Below are 18,179 nucleotides of genomic sequence, written 5' to 3'. Positions count from 1 at the left end.
GGAAGGCTATGTAGATACTAATTAACTCTACACATTAGAATATATTCAATGGCTTGTGTTAAAATTTAAGAGTAATCACAACAGAGTAACAAAGAAGTAGGTGATCCAATAGACTATTTTGGTAAGGCCATTGTGAAAAGGTAATATTTGAATTGAGACCCAAAGGGCGAGAGGATCTTACTATGCAAAGTAGGGAAAAAATATTTCAGACAGAGGAAACAAGCATGCACAAGGGTCCAGAGGCAGTAATGGGATTGGCATGTTTGAGGAACAGGGAGGAAGCCAGTATAGCTGGGCTCTGGGAAGAGTGAGAAAGAAGCAGTTAGATCTGACAGATAGCAAAGAGCCACCATGAAAGGCCTTTAGACAATGTCAAAGTTTTGGATTTTATTCTAAGTTCTGAGGGAAGCCTTTGAAGTGTTTTAAGCAAGGACTGGGTTTGTCTGATTTATGTTTTTATGAAATAACTATAGAGAACAAGTTACAGAGGAAGAAAAATGGAATTCAAGAGACTAGGTCAGAGGTGATGGGAACTGGGTTAGGAGACAGCATTGGAGACAGAGTGACGTAGAAGGATTGGGCAAATATTTTAGAGGGTACACCAGCAGTCCCTGCCAATGGACTGGATATGAGGGGTGACAGAGAGAAGAAAACTAAAGATATCTCCCAGGTTTCTGGTTTTCACAATTGGTGAATGTGTCCTATAAGCAGGTGAATGGTTTGCATAACTGGGTGGTCCTCACTGATCTGGGAAAGGGCTCCATCTGAGAAGAGAACAGGGAGTGGGGTGGAAAGCCACAGACCTATTTCAAACTGTAAATAGGAAGATGCCCTGGTAGATGTCCAACTGCAAATGTCTGTGCACAAAAGACATACAAACATGGCATTCCTGAACAGTTCAGTGGTCCTCACACATAGGTGACTGGTGAGATGACCTACAGGAAAGCATGGACAAACAAGGCCCAGGGTGGAGTGCCCATGCTCTCCAACTGTTAATAATTGAAAGAGAAAAGGACAGGTACAAAGCAGACTGAGAAGCAGCTGCCATATGAAAGAAGGTAAACCTCTGTACATCAAACGATCATTTAATATATAAGGTATTTCGTCCAGCTCCAATTAATATTTAAGAATTCCACCCAAAGGAAAAAATCCTAATACATGCTGAGATTTTAGTTATGTGACTCAGTTCTTTCCATAATCCTGGCTCCTAACTAAAAATTGCCCTGTGGGAACTTTATCCTCCTTTTCCAAAATATACCTCTTAGAGAATGTTCCCATCCAATTTCTAGGGTTGTTAAAAGTTCTAGAAATAATACACATAAATACTTGGCACAAAGTAGCATCAATGAATAGTAGCCACATAATAACATTTTTAATTCTTCTCTGAGAAAACCTAAAAATCTTACTTTCATTGTAATTGAAGAACCCCTCTGCAGATCCATTAAAATATATACTGGTAATATAGGACTAGAGACTGGCATCAGAGCTTTGAAAAATAGAAAGAGAAATAAAGGGAAATACAAATCAAAACCACAATGAGATACCACCTCACACCGGTGAGAATGGGGCAAATTAACAAGGCAGGAAACAACAAATGTTGGAGGGGATGCGGAGAAAAGGGCATTGTAAGGGCAACCCTCTTACACTGTTGGTGGGAATGTGAACTGGTGCAGCCACTCTGGAAAACTGTGTGGAGGTTCCTCAAAGAGTTAAAAATAGACCTGCCCTACGACCCAGCAATTGCACTGTTGGGGATTTACCCCAAAGATACAGATGCAGTGAAACGCCAGGACACCTGCACCCCGATGTTTATAGCAGCAATGGCCACGATAGCCAAACTGTGGAAGGAGTCTCGGTGTCCAACGAAAGATGAATGGATAAAGAAGATGTGGTTTATGTATACAATGGAATATTACTCAGCTATTAGAAATGACAAATACCCACCATTTGCTTCAACGTGGATGGAACTGGAGGGTATTATGCTGAGTGAAGTAAGTCAGTCGGAGAAGGACAAATATTGTATGTTCTCATTCATTTGGGGAATATAAATAATAGTGAAAGGGAATAGAAGGGAAGGGAGAAGAAATGCGTGGGAAATATCAGAAAGGGAGACAGAACGTAGAGACTCCTAACTCTGGGAAACGAACTAGGGGTGGTGGAAGGGGAGGAGGGCGGGGGGTGGGAGTGAATGGGTGACGCGCACTGGGGGTTATTCTGTATGTTAGTAAATTGAACACCAGTAAAAAATAAATTAAAAAAAAAAAGAAAGAGAAACAAAATATGCTCTATGGCTTCACATATTTTTACCATCTGCTACAATGATTCTCAAACCTAGAGACACAAAACAATCATTTGGTAAACCTTGAGGAAAAAATACAGATTCTATGCACTACACCAGTAAACTTTGATTCAGTAAATGTGAAGTCCAAGAATCCAATTATACTATTCCTACTTATGCACAATGACTCTGATTGACAAAGATGTAAGACCCACTAGTTGAGTAAATGAGAACTCTTAGCAGGATTCCAAGTCCATGGTCCAGCATCACAGCGTGGCAGGGAAGGGAAATAAAATGTAGGACCGCTGACCAAGAAGGTACTTTTCAACATTCATTTCCCTCCACATGGATTATAATTCAAGAATTGTATTTTACACAGAAGTACAGCCCAGGGGAAAATGAGGCATGCTGAAGGGGAAGTGTGGCAAGAAATAAGCCACCATAACTTTGCAAGAAAATACAGAACCTTCACTATGGCTCTTAAGTCATAAACTAAAAGAGATCACTGAAATTTCTGGAATGATGTCACCAAACAGTAAACTAGCCCAAGCCCAGGTACCTGACAAAGAATGACAATTAGACAGCTATCCACAAACAAAAGAAGACCTGAGAGAGGTCAGGAGTCCACTCAAGAAACTTCAGCAACACAATGGAACAAAAACCCTGAGAATAACCACACAAAAAGGGAAGGGAAAAACAGCTTCATTTTGGCTGCATCATCCCATCCCCCAGGCTAGTGCTGCTCAGTACAAGAGAGAACTCTCCAGCTAGAAAGAGTTTTCCTCCCCAGAAAACAGAGAGCAGAATTCTGCCTTTCAGGAGTGCTTTGGTTTTACTCCATCCAGAGACTGACAAAGCTGAGGTATATAGAACTGGCTAGGAACAAGGATGAAGGCAGGAGCTACCATTATTGGCCATGGGCAGGAGTGACATGGTTCCTGGTACCCTGCTCTGCAGAGGACCCAGCTACTTTCACCACTGAAGAAACCAGTGGCCACTATAGCTGTGGACTCCTGTAGATTTCAATGATTTTTACCCTACAGGTATTTGCATACCCAGATGCCAGACATCTGAATTCCTTCTGGTCCCTAATGGAGCCTGGGATCCACGCCAGTAGCCAGCCCAGTCCTCTGAGGCTGCATGAGTGCAAGATACCGGCCTAGACATGCACAGCTGACCCATACCACTGTGTGCACACTTGGAGCTAGCCCATCCAGCTGTGTACTTGCATGCCACAAGTCTAACTCTTGTCACCGGTATCTACTACTGTGTGCATACCCATGGTGAGATCTTGCAGTCGGGAAGAACATACATATAACCAAGGCCCCACAGCTGCTTGTGGACATATATTTAGCCCTACCTCCAGTTGCTGGCCTACACCAATGCAAACACTAATAGCAAGCCCCCAGCAGTGCACCTGCATGCCTCCTGCCCAACCCTCGTCACCAGCCTCCACTTCTTTGTGCATGCTGTTGGGAGACCCTGTAGCTGTAGGAATACATACCAACATCTAGTGCCACACAACTACCAGTGCACCCCCAGTTGACCCAAGCCTTTGCTACTGGCCCTAGCCCCCACCATTATAGGTATACTTGCAACCAGCCCTTCTCATTATACAAGCAGTTGCAGCTGGCCCCTACAGTTGAATGTGCACATAGCCAGCTCTGGCCACCACCACTACCCATGCTGGCCCCTAACTGCTGGACCTGGAGGCATTGCTGAAGACACCAAAGCCTTTGCAGCCACTGTGAAGCTCCACACTCTTGACAAGGTCTATGCACTTATTGATGTTGTGGACCTAAGCAGCCTAACATCACACTCTCCTGGACCAAGAGTCCCCACACATCCCTATACTGATCTACATGACTAGACCCAGGGTCACAGTGCATTCCAGCATGTCTCCATCTGCAGATGAAGACCTTTCTTCATGGAAGCTAGTCTATAAAGTCTTGAAGAGGTGACTACTTCTCCAAATAAAATGAAAGACAAAAATCATATGATCATCTCAGTAAATGCAGAAAAAGCATTTTACAAAACATAACATCCTTTCATTATAAAAATGTTAAAAAATGTGGGTATAGAAGGAATACACAGCAACATAACAAAGGCAATTTATGACAAGCCCACAGCTAACATCATACTAATGGTGAAAGGTTGAAAGCTTTTCTTCTAAAATCAGTAACAAGACAAGGATTCCCACACTCACCACTCCTATTAAACAAAGTACTGGAACAATTAGGCAAGAAAAAGAAATAAAAGACATTCAAATAAGAAAGGAAAGAATAAAATTGTCTTTCATTACAAATGATATGATCTTATATAGAGAAAATCCTAAAGACTCCAGCAAACAACTGGTAAAACTAGTCAACAATTCGCGAAAATTTTAGGACACAAAATCAACATATAGAAATCAGTTGTGAAAAAAAAAAATCAGTTGTGTTTTTACACACTAACAAATGATACCTGAAAAAGAAATTTAAAAAACAATATCATTTACATCACAAGCAGTAAAATACTTAGGAATAAGTATAATCAAGGAGATAAAAGATCTGTACACCAAAAACTAGAAAACTTTAATGAAAGAAATTGAGGATGACACCAAAAAAATGAAAAGAAATCTCATGTTCCTGGATCAGAAAAATTAATACTTTAAGATGTCCAAAGCTATCTAAACTCAAGGGAATCCCTATCAAATTTCCAATGGTATTTTTCACAGAAATAGAAAAAACAATCCTAAAATGTGTATGAAATCACAAAAGTCTCTAAATATCCAAAACAATCTTGAAATAGAACAAAGTTGGAAGTGTCATACTTCCTGATTTCAGACTGCATTGTAAAGCTATAGTAGCCAAAATAGAATGGTACTGGCATAAAGATAGATATTAGAGACCAATGGAACAGAAATGAGAGTCCAAAAGTAAAACCTTAGCATAAAGTCAGGTAATATTTGACAAGGAAATCAAGAGTACTCCGTGAGGCATGGATTGTCTTTTCAACAAATAGTGTTGGGAAGACTAGATAACCACAGACAGAAAAGTGAAATTAGATCTCTATTTTACATCATTCAAAAATGAATTTGAAATGGATTAAAAACTTAAACTTAAGACCTAAAATCACAAAATTTCTTGAAAAAAAGCTTTGGGAAATAGCTCCTTGGTATTAGTCTCAGCCATTATTTTTTGGACGTGACATCAAAAACACAAGCAACAAAACTGAAAACCAAGTGAGGTTACATCAAACTATAAATCTTCTGCACAGCAAAGAAAACCACCAACAAAACAAAAGGGTAACCTACAGAACAGAGGAAATATTTGCAAACCACATATATAATAAGGGACTGGGATCTGAAATATAAAAGAATTTCTACAACTCAGTAGCAAGAAAACAATCTGATTAAAATTGGGCAGAGGAGTAGAACAGACATCTCTCTTAAAAAAAAGACATACAAATGGCCAATGCACATGAAAAGATGCTCAACATCACTAATCATCATGGAAATGCAAACCAAAAAACCACAATGAGGTATCACCTTACACCTGTTAGAATGACCATTATTAAAATCAGAAGAAATAACAAATGAGTATGTAGAGAAAAAGGAATCCTGATGCACTTTGGTAGGAGTGTAAATTGGTGCCGCCACTATGGAAAACAGTATGAGAGTTCCTCAGAAAATAAAAAAAATAGAGTTACCATATGATCCAGAAATCTCATTTCTAGGTGTATATCCAAAGGAAATGAAATTGCTGTCTTCATGTACCTGCAATCCCACATTCATTTTAGTATTATTCATAATAGCCAAAATATGGAAACAACCTAAGTGTCCACATAGGGATGGACTGTGTGTATATATTCAGCTATGGGAAAGAAAAAAATGCTGCCATTTGTGACAACATGGATGGTTCCTTGAGGGCATAATGTGAAGTGAAATAAGACAGACAGAGAAAAATAAATACCATATGATCTCATATACGTGAAATCTGAAAACATCAAACTCACAGAAACAGAGAGCAGAATGGTATTTGGCAAGGCCTAAGGAGAGGGAGAAATGGGGAGATGTTGCACAAAGGATATAAACTTTCAGCTATGAGATGTTCTGGAGTATGTTCTAGAGATCTAGGATACAACATGGTAACTATAGTCAGCAATACCATATTGTATACTTGAAAGTTGCTGTGACATTGGAGCTTTAATATTCTCACCATTACAACAACAAAATGGTAATTATGTGAAGTGAAGGGTATGTTAACAACATTATTGTGGTAAACATCTCTTAATACATACATGTATCAAATCATCACATTGTACACTTTAAACTTATACAATGTCATATGTCAATTATATCTCAATAAAGCTGGAGAAAAAAAAAGAATCATTCTGTCCAGTGTATTTCTAATCATGGTCTATGCCCCCTACAGATCTTCCTAGAGCCACACTCTGATGTTATATTTCAAGGAAATAATGTGGAATTATATATACTTTCTTTTTATATGGCTTAATAACATACTAGTTATTATGAATTTATAAAAATTGGCATTCACAAATTAAAATTATGACACTACTAGGATGTACTGAGGTCTCCAAATTCAGTGAGAATTCCTCAAACAAGTCTGCCATGCACCATTTGGCAGAGGTGCAGAGCTCCTCTCTAGCATGTGGGCATGCAGTCAGCACTCCCCTGATTTTCAAAAAGATGCTGCTTCAGTGCCTCAACAATGTTGTCCTGAGCCAACTGTGGAATGCTGCCTTTGCTATGTTAGTTAATATATATTTAAAATTAATGTAATGTCTTACTTTTACGAATTATTTTGTTTTCCTATGTGCTTGTCATTCTCATTGTAACTTTGTTGTTTTTTTCAGGTTTTGATACATTCTTCTTTTTTAATACCCATATTAGTTTCCTATTGCCCTTGTAACAAATAAAAAATTCAATGACTTAAAACAGCACAAGGTTATCTTTTACAGTTCTGGAGACCAGAAGTCCAGAGTTAGGGCCACAATGAATGTGTCATAAGGGCTGGCTCCTTCTGTAGGCTCTGAGAGAAGAATCTATTTCATTGATTTTTTTCTAACTTCTAGTGGCCACCTGTATTCATTCTTTGGCTTGCGTCCCCATCCTCCATTTCCAAAGCAGAGAACTCAATCTACTGTCCCATGATTATATCACTTTCTTCTCTCCTGTGGTCAAATTTCTGCCTCCTTTTTATAAGAATGCTTGTGATTACATTTAGGGCCCACTCAGATCACCTCCCCATCTCAAAGTGCTTAATTTAATCATATCTGCAGAATGCCTTTGCCATATATAATAATACAAATTCCAGAGATTAAGGGCAGGGGAAGGAGCATAACTTAGTCTCCCATAAAAGCTACTGCTTTTTATTTTTGCTTTCTTGCCCTTTTTCAAGCTTGCCCAATTCCATAGCACATGTGATTGTGCACATTTTTAACAATTTAGGGTTATTGACTACTAAGTAATAGTCATGGTGGTAAAAGCCAGGTATCAAAGTAAACCAAACTTATAGTATTTACAGTGTAGCAAGAAAGCAAACTTTGAAGAAGTTGTTATATGTATTATAATGAATGTTGCAGAAGATCAAGTAGAGGGTGCTGTATGACTGATCAGACAAGTACCCTAAGCTGTGATGTCAGGGAAGACTTCCCTGAGACTGATATTTGAGCTGGGACATGAAAGATGAATAGGATTAGCTGGGTGGAGGGGTTGGGTGGTTTTGGAAAGTTCTTTTTTAATTTCTTACTAGCAAAGGGAATGAGTAAGAATAAGAGGCTTTGAGGTGTCTGTCCTACCTACCTGTATAGGTAAATAAACTAAGGCCCATAAAATTCAAGTTACTTCCTAAAGGTCCATTATTTTGACTAAACCTTAAAAGTCCTTTAGGAATTGGAAAGAGTAGTAAGAAGACAGTGTTAAACCAAGAAACTTGGGAACACTCAAACCCTGCCTCAGACCAGCTACTTCCCCCCATCATAGTATCTTATACTCACATAGGGCAACCATGGTTATAATTAGGTTTTGGTCCAATACCCAGTGCAGAACTCTTTTGGCTTAGGCTGGAAGGAAGAACCTAAAATCAAAGCTGGACAAACCCATAGTCTCCAAATGTCTTCCCATAAGACACTAATTGCAAAAGAGAAAATAGTAGCCTTTCAGTGTAGATATCTGTAAGACACTACTTTAACCAAGTGATCAAAGTTAACATCACCAATAATAAAACATCAATATCATATATCTCCCAACATGATGCACTAAGAAAGACACATCATTTCTGTAGTTTCCTTGCCAGCAATGCATAATCTCAATCAAATCATGAGAAAATATCAGACAAACACCGTGTGAGGGATGACATAATTGACTAGAAACCCTTGAAAGTGTCAAGTTTACAAACACACACACACACACACACACACACACACACACATTGTCACAGGCTGGAGACAAGGGAAACAAAACAACTAAATGCAATGTGGGATCCTGGATGATATCCTGGACTAGAAAAATGATACTAAATAAAGTCTGTAAGTTAATTAGTAGTATTATACCTACATTAATTTCCTGGTTTAGATAATGGCTTTGATATTATTATTACACAATACATTATCATTAGGAAAACCTAGGTGAAGGGTAGAGGGAGCTCTTTGAACTATATTGTAACTTTTTTGATGTCTCAAATTATTTGAAAACAAAAAGTTATAAAAATAAAACTTCTAAGCAAATTAGAGCCTCAAATTTAGATTTTATAAATGTTTACAAATAATATAAACAGGTTAAGTCACCTCCATGACAAAGAAAGAACAGGAGAACCAGATTTTCTAACAGATTTTCCAAGGTTAGAACTTGCCTCATCCAACAGTCTTATGCAAACTGACCCCTATACTGATCCCTATTACTTAGACTTCTGTTACCTAAATATCTCCAACCAGAACCACAAGGGTCCACAGTATGTCCTGAACCTTGTAGCCTTAAAGTAGAAATGTCAGGTGGGAATGCGCAGGGATGGGTGTATTGGTAAGAAGTATTCAAATGCTTCATTCAGCCATTATGCAATTTCATGTTTCCTCTCACTCTAGATATTTTTTTCAAAACTTAAAATATCACCCAGGAACTTTTGACCCTATGTTGATTTTCCAACATGAAACAGGCTAGACCTTAGTTGCTTTGGAAACTGGTAAAGTTATGCATGAATGTCAGCATCAAGTAGGAAGAAATGAGTTTTGGGATAAAGACAACCAGGATTCAGACCCTAACTCAGCTTAAATTATATTCTAGCTCTGTGACAATGAACAGAAACTCTTTCTATAAAATCTTTCTTCTGTAAATTGGCAATGAGAAAAAAAATAAATACCTGGCAGAGTTATTATGCAGGTCAGCTATGATGTGTTTAAGAAGCTAACAGAAGGGATCCCTGGGTGGCTCAGTGGTTTAGCACCTGCTTTTGGCCCAGTGCATGATCCTGGAGTTCCAGGATCAAATCCCACATTGAGCTCCCTGTGTGGAGCCTGCTTCTCCTTCTGCCTGTGTCTCTGCCTCTCTCTGTGTGTATGTGTGTGTGTGTGTGTGTATGTGTGTCTCATGAATAAATAAATAAATAAAATCTTAAGAAGAAGAAGAAGAAGAAGAAGAAGAAGAAGAAGAAGAAGAAGAAGAAGAAGCAGAAGAAGAAAGAAGCTAACAGAGTTGATGAGTTCACAGAGAGCAGTCAAAAAAGGACTGCCCAGTTACATGAAAGAGTTTTTAAGAAGAATTGGTATTCTAGAGTTTGGAAAAAGGTTATTCTTCCATTTTTTACCATTCACTTTCATCCTCAGCTACCACTTAATTCTATCTAAGGTAGTAATGTTTAACCTCCAGGAAATCTAGACTATGCTGAGTTCCATGCTGGGCATATTCTCCCTGTAGGGCCTGCAATGAAGGTTTGGATCACTCAAAGTCTGGCAAGTAATTTCCTGTCTACTCAATGACCTTTTTTTAGAACAAAGAGAAAAATCAGTATGGATGGAAAAAGCTAATACATTTGAAGTTTAAGAATGACTTTAGCAGGTTTTCAAGTGCTGGTTTATATTCACTGATAAAGTATCTTTACATACATACTTCAATTAAGCTGATAAACTTAGATTACTGAAATAATCATGACTAAGGGCAGTGATATAGAGATGCTTGTATATACTGGGACTATTTGTGGAAGGCTGCATAAGAAACCAGTCACCATGGTTGTCCTAAAAAAGAAAAGACAGGCACAAAGGTCAAGAGCAGGAAAGAGAGTAACTTTTCATCGGACAAACTCATTCTATGTGATTTTTTAAGACCATATTCTTCTATTACTTGTTAAAAACATTATTAAATATATAATTTGCAAGTAAGAAAAGTGTTTCCATAAATATTAATGATTCCATTAAGTAGCTAGGCAGGTAGATAACAGGAAGGGGGTCATTGCCTATGGTCTTCCTATGACCTATAAGGGAAGAATTCCAGTTCCTACATAAATAAATGAAGCTACTGTCTTGTCCCTTCCCGGTAACACACTTGATAAACAAAACGCCTGGACCAATACTCAGGATATATTTCTGCGACAAGCTTTCTGTTGTGTGCACATGAGAAGATGCTGCCTTACAAACCAGCCAGTTCAAACTTCTGTGCAGAGACAGTCACATTTCATCCAAATGACCATTTGTAAGTACCAATAAGTGAAAACCCCCACAATAGTGTCACTAGAGGTGAGAATAGCAGAATAAAAATAGTGGGTTGAGCACTGAAATTGGCTTCCAGGGTGGTAAAAAAGTGTTTGCCTTTGGGAGGCCATTAAGCAGGCAATGACTGTCTGCAGTTCTGCCTGCAGCCTCTGCAGTTGTGGCTCTTGTGAAGGTGGCTATTAAAGTCTAGATGAGATGTCACAGAGGGCCATCATGAAAGACTTTGCAAATGAATAGAAATGGCAGGACTTTCAATGGAGAACTAGTTCTGTTACATCAATGTCCTGTTTCCGCCTGAGCCACAACCTGTAAGTCCCACCTCTCTGACTTACTGAGGGGAAGATTCAGGTGAGATAAAGAAGATCAGGATGTAAACTGACTAGTTGCTCTGGAGAACTTGGAGCATAAGGCCTTATCTTCAGAGACTGACAATAACATTAATTGCCAGCTACAACCCTGACAATAGAAACATTAAAAAAAAAAACTTACATTCTAAGATACATATAGAGTTTTAAGTTTACAAACATGATTTTTTACATGTGTCCATCTGTATAACCACATTCCAGGTAAAGTTCTGACTTCCGTGATCAAAGAATACACTCTGCATGAATGCAAATTGGTGTAGCCACTCTGAAAAACAGTATGGAGGTTTCTTAAAAAGTGAAAAATAGAGCTAGCCAATGATCCAGCTGTTGCACAACTAGATATTTACCCAAAGGATAAAAACATACTTGGTTGAAGGGGCACATGAACCCTAATGTTCATAGCAGCACTATCAACAATAACCAAATTATGGAAAGAACCCAAATGTCCATCAACTGATGAATGGATAAAGAAGGTGTGGTATACATATACAATAGAATATTACTCAACCATCAAAAAGAATGAAATATGCAACAATGTGGAAGGAGCTAGAGTCTATGATGCTAAGTGAAATAAGTCAGTCAGAGAGAGACAAATGCCATATGATTTCACTCATGTGGAATTTAAGAAACAAAACAAATGACCATAGGGGAAGGGGGAAGGGAAAAAAAGGTGGCAAACCATAAGAGACTCTTAATAGAGAACAAGGGCACCTGGGTGGCTTAGTTGGTTAAGCATGACCTTCGGCTCAGGTCATGATCCTGGGGTCCTAGAATTGAGACCTACATCAGGCTCCCTCTCAGCCTGCTTCTCCCTCTCCTTCTGCCACTGTCCCTGCTTGTGTGCTCGCTCTCGCTCTCTCTCTCTCTCTCTCTCTTTCTCAAATAAATAAATAAAATCTTGAAAAAGAAAAAACAATTGAGAACAAACTGAGGGTTGCTAGAGAGGAGATTGGTAGGGAATATGGGATAAATGGGTGATGGGCTTTAAAGAGAATACTCATCATTATGAACAACTGGGTATTATATGTAAGTGATGAATCATTAAATACTATCCCTGAAGCCAATATTACACTATATGTTAACTAAATAAAATGTAAATTTAAAAATTGATATAAAAAAGAAATATTGGGGGGATATACCCTAGATGATTCTACTTAAATTATGTGGAAGAATAGGCAAAATTAATGTATTTGTATATCCACCACCAGATCAAAATAGAGAACATTTCAACACCTGAGATGACTCCCTCTTACCCCTTTGTCAGTCAATACCATCTCTACCAGAATGAATTGTGAATCTAACACTACAGATGACTTTTGCCTATTATTGAAACTCACCTAAATGGAATCTCCATAGTATACACTTTGTGTTGATGATTAATCCAGATTGCATCATGCATCAGTATTTCTTTTTATAAGGAACAGAATTCCACTGCTTGAATATACTGTATTTTGTTTATCCGTTTTCCTATTGACAGACATTTGGGCTGATGCAAGTACTTAGGATGCTGAATAAAACTTCTGTGAACATCCTTGTATATCTTTTTGTAGATATGTGCCCTAATTTTTCTGCTAGATAAAATTGGAATTACTGGGTCATTGTGTGGGCATTCGTTTAGCTTTAACAGATGTGACCAAATGGCATAAACTCTTTCATGAGAGTTCAGAAAATTTAGAGAACTCTTCACTAATAAGGAGAAAGTCTTTTTCCTCCACATCGTCTTCCCAGGTGCCAACAGCCCACACTGGGCTCTATCTTCCTAATTCCTACCTTCTCTACTTTCCTGACTCCTCTGTATCTGCTCAGGGTGATCCAATCTTTATTCCCAGAGTTTGGCCTGAAAAGCATAAGTGATCTGTACTTTTAAATTCTGCACATTTTCATAAGAGAAGACACCTCTCCAGAATGACTCTTTAGCATTTTCTAATTAAGAAGAAATAATCCAAAAAAAAAAAAAAAGAAGAAATAATCCAACACATAAGAAAAGGTCCAGAGGACTGTAAATTCTCAGAAGCTAAGGGAAGAGTCCATTTGAAGGAAAAAGGGCTGTTTAGTTAAATTAAGCACTTCAAAGAAGTCAAGAGAATGTGAATTAAGAAAAAAAGTCATGGGAATAGGGAGGACGAAGAAACCAAGCATGGCAATATGTTGATGACTATTGTAGCTGGCTAATGAACAAGTTCATTATACTAATCTCATTACTCTTGTATATTTCTGAAATTTTCCATAATCAAAAATAAATTTAGTCATTTTAAAGTTTTGATAACTTTTGAAAAAATAGTTTCATTTGTTAGAGTAACTGTCTAAGAAGCATGCTTGCAAGGGCATGGGCCATGAGAAAGAAGCAATGTAGGAAGGTTTGCCAAGGGGACACCTGGGTGGCTCAGTCAGGTAAGCCTCTGACTCTTGATTTTAGCTCAGGACATGATCTCAGGGTTGTGGGTTTGAGCCCCAAGTCAAGCCCCACACTCAGTGCAGAGTCTGCTTGTCCCTCTTCCTCTGCTCCTCCCCCGCCCCCACTTGTACTGTCTCTCTCCCTCTCTAAAATAAATAAAGGAGGAAAATCTAAAAAAACAAAAGAGAAAAAGATTTGCCATGAACATCTAGGAGATTCTGATAAATTGGGTAAAATAAAGGAATGAGGGATCCCTGGGTGGCGCAGCGGTTTGGCGCCTGCCTTTGGCCCAGGGCGCGATCCTGGAGACCCGAGATCGAATCCCACATCGGGCTCCCGGTGCATGGAGCCTGCTTCTCCCTCTGCCTATGTCTCTGCCTCTCTCTCTCCCTCTGTGACTATCATAAATAAATTTTAAAAATTTTTAAAAATCCATTAAAAAATAAAAAATAAAATAAAATAAAGGAATGAAGGAAAGATTCAGTGGGCATTTTAAAAATCTACCTAAATATTAAATAAGCATGAATATATTTTTAGACAGACAGATAGAAGCCAAACGATGCTGTTCAGCTACAGAGACCAGACTGTTAGGAGTAACACATTATAAAAAAGTGTTCCTAACCCACAAACTTGAAAACTCATCCTTCACAGACCTCAAAATGTCCCATCTGCCCACAAGTCCCTGATGCTCCCCCTTTCTCCATTCCCTAATATGGAGGGTTGCCATATCAACAGAATAGTGTCTTTGGGGAGTCACCTGATACAATAAAAAAGAGGATAGTACAGATATCTGGGTGGCTCTGTGGTTGAGCATCTGCCTTTGGCTCAGGGCCTGATCCTGGATTCCCAGGATCAAGTCCCACATTGGGCTCCCTGCATGGACCCCATTTCTCCCTCTGCCTCTCTTTCTGTGTCTCTCATGAATAAATAAATAAAATATTTTTTTTAAAAAGATAGTAAAACAATTTTGTGACAATCTTTTAGTACTTAGGCTAGTTTCCCTAACAGAACATTTCCTACCCACAAAGGAAGAGAGAAAATAGTCACAGAAAAGTTAACAGCAAGAAGGGTCAAGTGAGATCTCCAATGTGCTATCAAAACTGGAGTTCCTGTGAGCTAAAGTCCAGGCATCCCCCATCAACTTCCTTCATGTTGCCTTTGCTGTGCTATTATCCAACCAAGCACAACCTTGCCAGAAATTAAAAAGTGTCCTGAGTTGTTCCTTAGCTTTCCAAGGCTACCAGTACTGCTGTAGCAGGGAAGAACTGTCAAGGAATGCAGCCACAATTACACGGGCAGCAGTTGCATAGGATCATGTGGCACAGGTAAGGAGGCCTCCTGAGATAGGTGGAGAGGTTGGTGATGTTGCTAAAAGAAGGGATGCCTGAAGGAGCACAGGTCCTGACCGGCTTTGAGGGTACAGGCCAACATGTCAGGCCTCAGACATGCAAGGAAAAGATCAGAGTCACATTTTATTATTTTTACTTCTATATTACTGAAGAAACTCAGTAATTATAGTCTCAGATAGTGGCCTTCAATTCTTGACTGAAATCAACAGAAAAAAGGTGTGTGTATGAATGTATTTGTGTGTATGTACATATACACATTTATATGTATATAATATGTATGAAATATATTTATACATGTATATGTGTCTCTGTTTTTAATTTTTATTAATATCCCAACCCTTGATATGAAAATCACTGCTCCAAAAAGGTCTCTAGAAAAAATTCATCTAGCAAATAGCCCCTTAAATGCCTGTACATTTCACAGGAGCTGTGATTTTATTTATTTTTTTAATATTTTATTTATTTATTCATGAGATACACACAGAGAGGCAGAGACACAGGCAGAGAGAGAAGTAGGGTCCATGCAGGGAGCCCGATGTGGGACTTGATCCCGGGACTCTAGGATCATGCCCCAGGCCAAAGGCAGATGACGCTCAACCACTGAGCCACCCAAGCATCCCAGAACTGTTATTTTAAATGCCTTTTGGAAACAAGTAGGAACTTTAACTCTATGAAGTATCTGGCATAAATAGAAAAAAAGTAATAAAATAAAATGAGCTGAAACAGAAAATAAATATCTGCTCATTCCACATGGTAAAAGTCAGTGTTGTTTCATGAAGTCTGCATCATTTATGTGAGTGTATGGATACTGGCTCTCAAGATAAACTGTATTTTTTTATTGGGTACTGTAGTCACAAAAGTTTGAAAGCCATTGTTTAGAGCATAGTTGTAGGGCTTCTCCAGTGACTAGACAAAATCTATGTCTAAAACATCAAGTGGGTGATTTGAGGCTAAGTCTTCTTTACAATAGAATCAAAGGATGTGAAGGGTCCATTTCTCAGATAGAAATGAAGTGGAGTTGCCCTACCTAGAAGAGGATTACATTGCTCTCTCTACCACTATCATCAGCTTTTTGCCTGACAGAACAAACCTACCTCCTGCATCAAGGCTGAAATCTGAACCTCCCAGAGTGGCATTTTTTTTTTCAGTCTTTTGAACAATTTTATTTTCTCCCTCCAACCATAATAATATCCACATTTCATCCTAACTGGAGGGTCTGTAAACACAGGCTTATCCAGCCCACTTACAGGCAAGGCCAATGCTGCTTCTTGAAATGGTCCCATCATAGAACCTCTGGTCATCCAACCCAAGTGCCCTGGCTTTATCTTCACTATATCTTCACTTCATTGAATCTCATTCTAGACTTTAACTTATCCATGGCTTCCATGATTTTCACACATTTTTCCCCACATAATGTGTCTGACCTTTACTGCATTGCCACCACCTTTGGGTCTTGAGTCTTCTTGTCAGAACTATCACCCCTGGAACTTATTCCCTCTTTCCTGGAACTGCTTTTTCCTTTGCGTGGCATCTTTGAAACTTGTGTCTGACCTCTCAACTCCAGAGTGGCATTTTTTTTTAAATGTGTGATATAAAGGCACTGACATCTTCAGATTTGTTTGAAGTATATGAAAAATATTTCCAGTCTGTGAGAATTCAATTTGCTTATATTTTGTACTTGAAATTAATTCTACCAATATTTTTTCAGGATTTTTTTCTTCCTTTATTTCACAATATTTTTTTCAAATCTATTCTTTTTTTTTTTTTTAAGTAAACTCTACCCCCAACATAGGGCTCAAATTCACGACCCTGAGATCAAGAGTCATATGTTCTACCAACTGAGCCAACCAAGTGCTCTGTATTTCATATTATTTTAAACCAATCTTGCTACCCAGAGTCAAGTTAGCACCATGTGGAGATTCCACTATATCCCATTACAGGATGTTCTTTGTGGGAGCATACATGCTCCCTATACCCTTTGCAATTCCTATTTGTTCCTGTACCAATAGGGTAAACATAAACCATGGTTTCCCTGAATACTGAACTATATTCTAATGAGCTTTGAACATGCAGAATTCAATACTCTTTGTTCACTTAGCAGACATGGAATTCCTCCACCAAAAAGTGTTATCTTAACCTAGTGTTTGATGCACAAACTTGGTAGAAAAAAAATTATACCTTTATTTTCACATCAAACTAAAGCTTAGCACTTCAATTATAAATGTAGGCAACAAACCTCAATGTTATTTGCAGTACATATGATTGTGTTATAGATATTTTCATGTCACATCAGAGATATTACAAATATCTCAAAATATCATTTATATTCATTACTTTGAAATATGACAACTGACCTAACGCTAGGTCTATTTAATGTATTAAGTATCATATGTATGGTGATATTTTTAAGATTTGATAACTTAATTTTAATACAATTGATTACTTTATAATCCTATATATTTTATGTTATGCATTTTTTTATTGTTTTGTGAGAAAAATCAATGGGATTCACCAAATTTCTAAAGTGTGTCAAGTGCTTAGAACATGCCCAGCTCATATTAGCACAATGTAAGTTTTATTTAAACAGGAAAAATAAATTTAATGGGTTACTGGCAGGGAGTGGTACAGAGTTATGGTCTGGGAACGCTAGGTAATGGAGGGAAGGAAGCAACTTAAAAAGAAAATGGGAAAAAAATAATTTCACTAAGTAAATCTCCACTATGTACTACATGATACTGTTAATGTATATTTAAAAATAATTTTATGCTTATTTATAAAGCAACTCTTAAAAACAAAAGGCACATTTTAAATCTCTTATAGGTGTTTGAAGTCACTCTTTTCTAACATTACATTTAGAGCTTACAGATAAAATACTCTTCAGAAAAAGCCAGAGACGGAGCGTCTGCAAAAAGACCAATTGCACATGCAAGCACTGAGACCACACCCTGCTTTTTCTTAGTGTAGAACAAGTCCTACTTATTGAACAGCAGCAGATTATTACTAAAAAATAAGACAGATGAGATTTAAGAAAAGCATTATCACCTGCACTGTTAAAATCTCTTTAAATAGGTAGCTTTAGGGCAGCTCAT

General features: G+C 38.2%; 1 pseudogene; it reads right to left on the bottom strand.

Annotated features, from left to right (window-relative positions):
• Positions 1–3,518: 3,518 nt before the first annotated feature.
• Positions 3,519–16,621, bottom strand: LOC118352020 (peptidyl-prolyl cis-trans isomerase NIMA-interacting 4-like; annotated as a pseudogene).
• Between the last annotated feature and the right edge of the window lie 1,558 nt (positions 16,622–18,179).

Source organism: Canis lupus, chromosome 23, assembly GCF_003254725.2.
Source record: "Canis lupus dingo isolate Sandy chromosome 23, ASM325472v2, whole genome shotgun sequence".
Lineage (NCBI taxonomy): Eukaryota > Metazoa > Chordata > Mammalia > Carnivora > Canidae > Canis > Canis lupus.
This window is presented reverse-complemented; position numbering and strand designations above follow the sequence as displayed.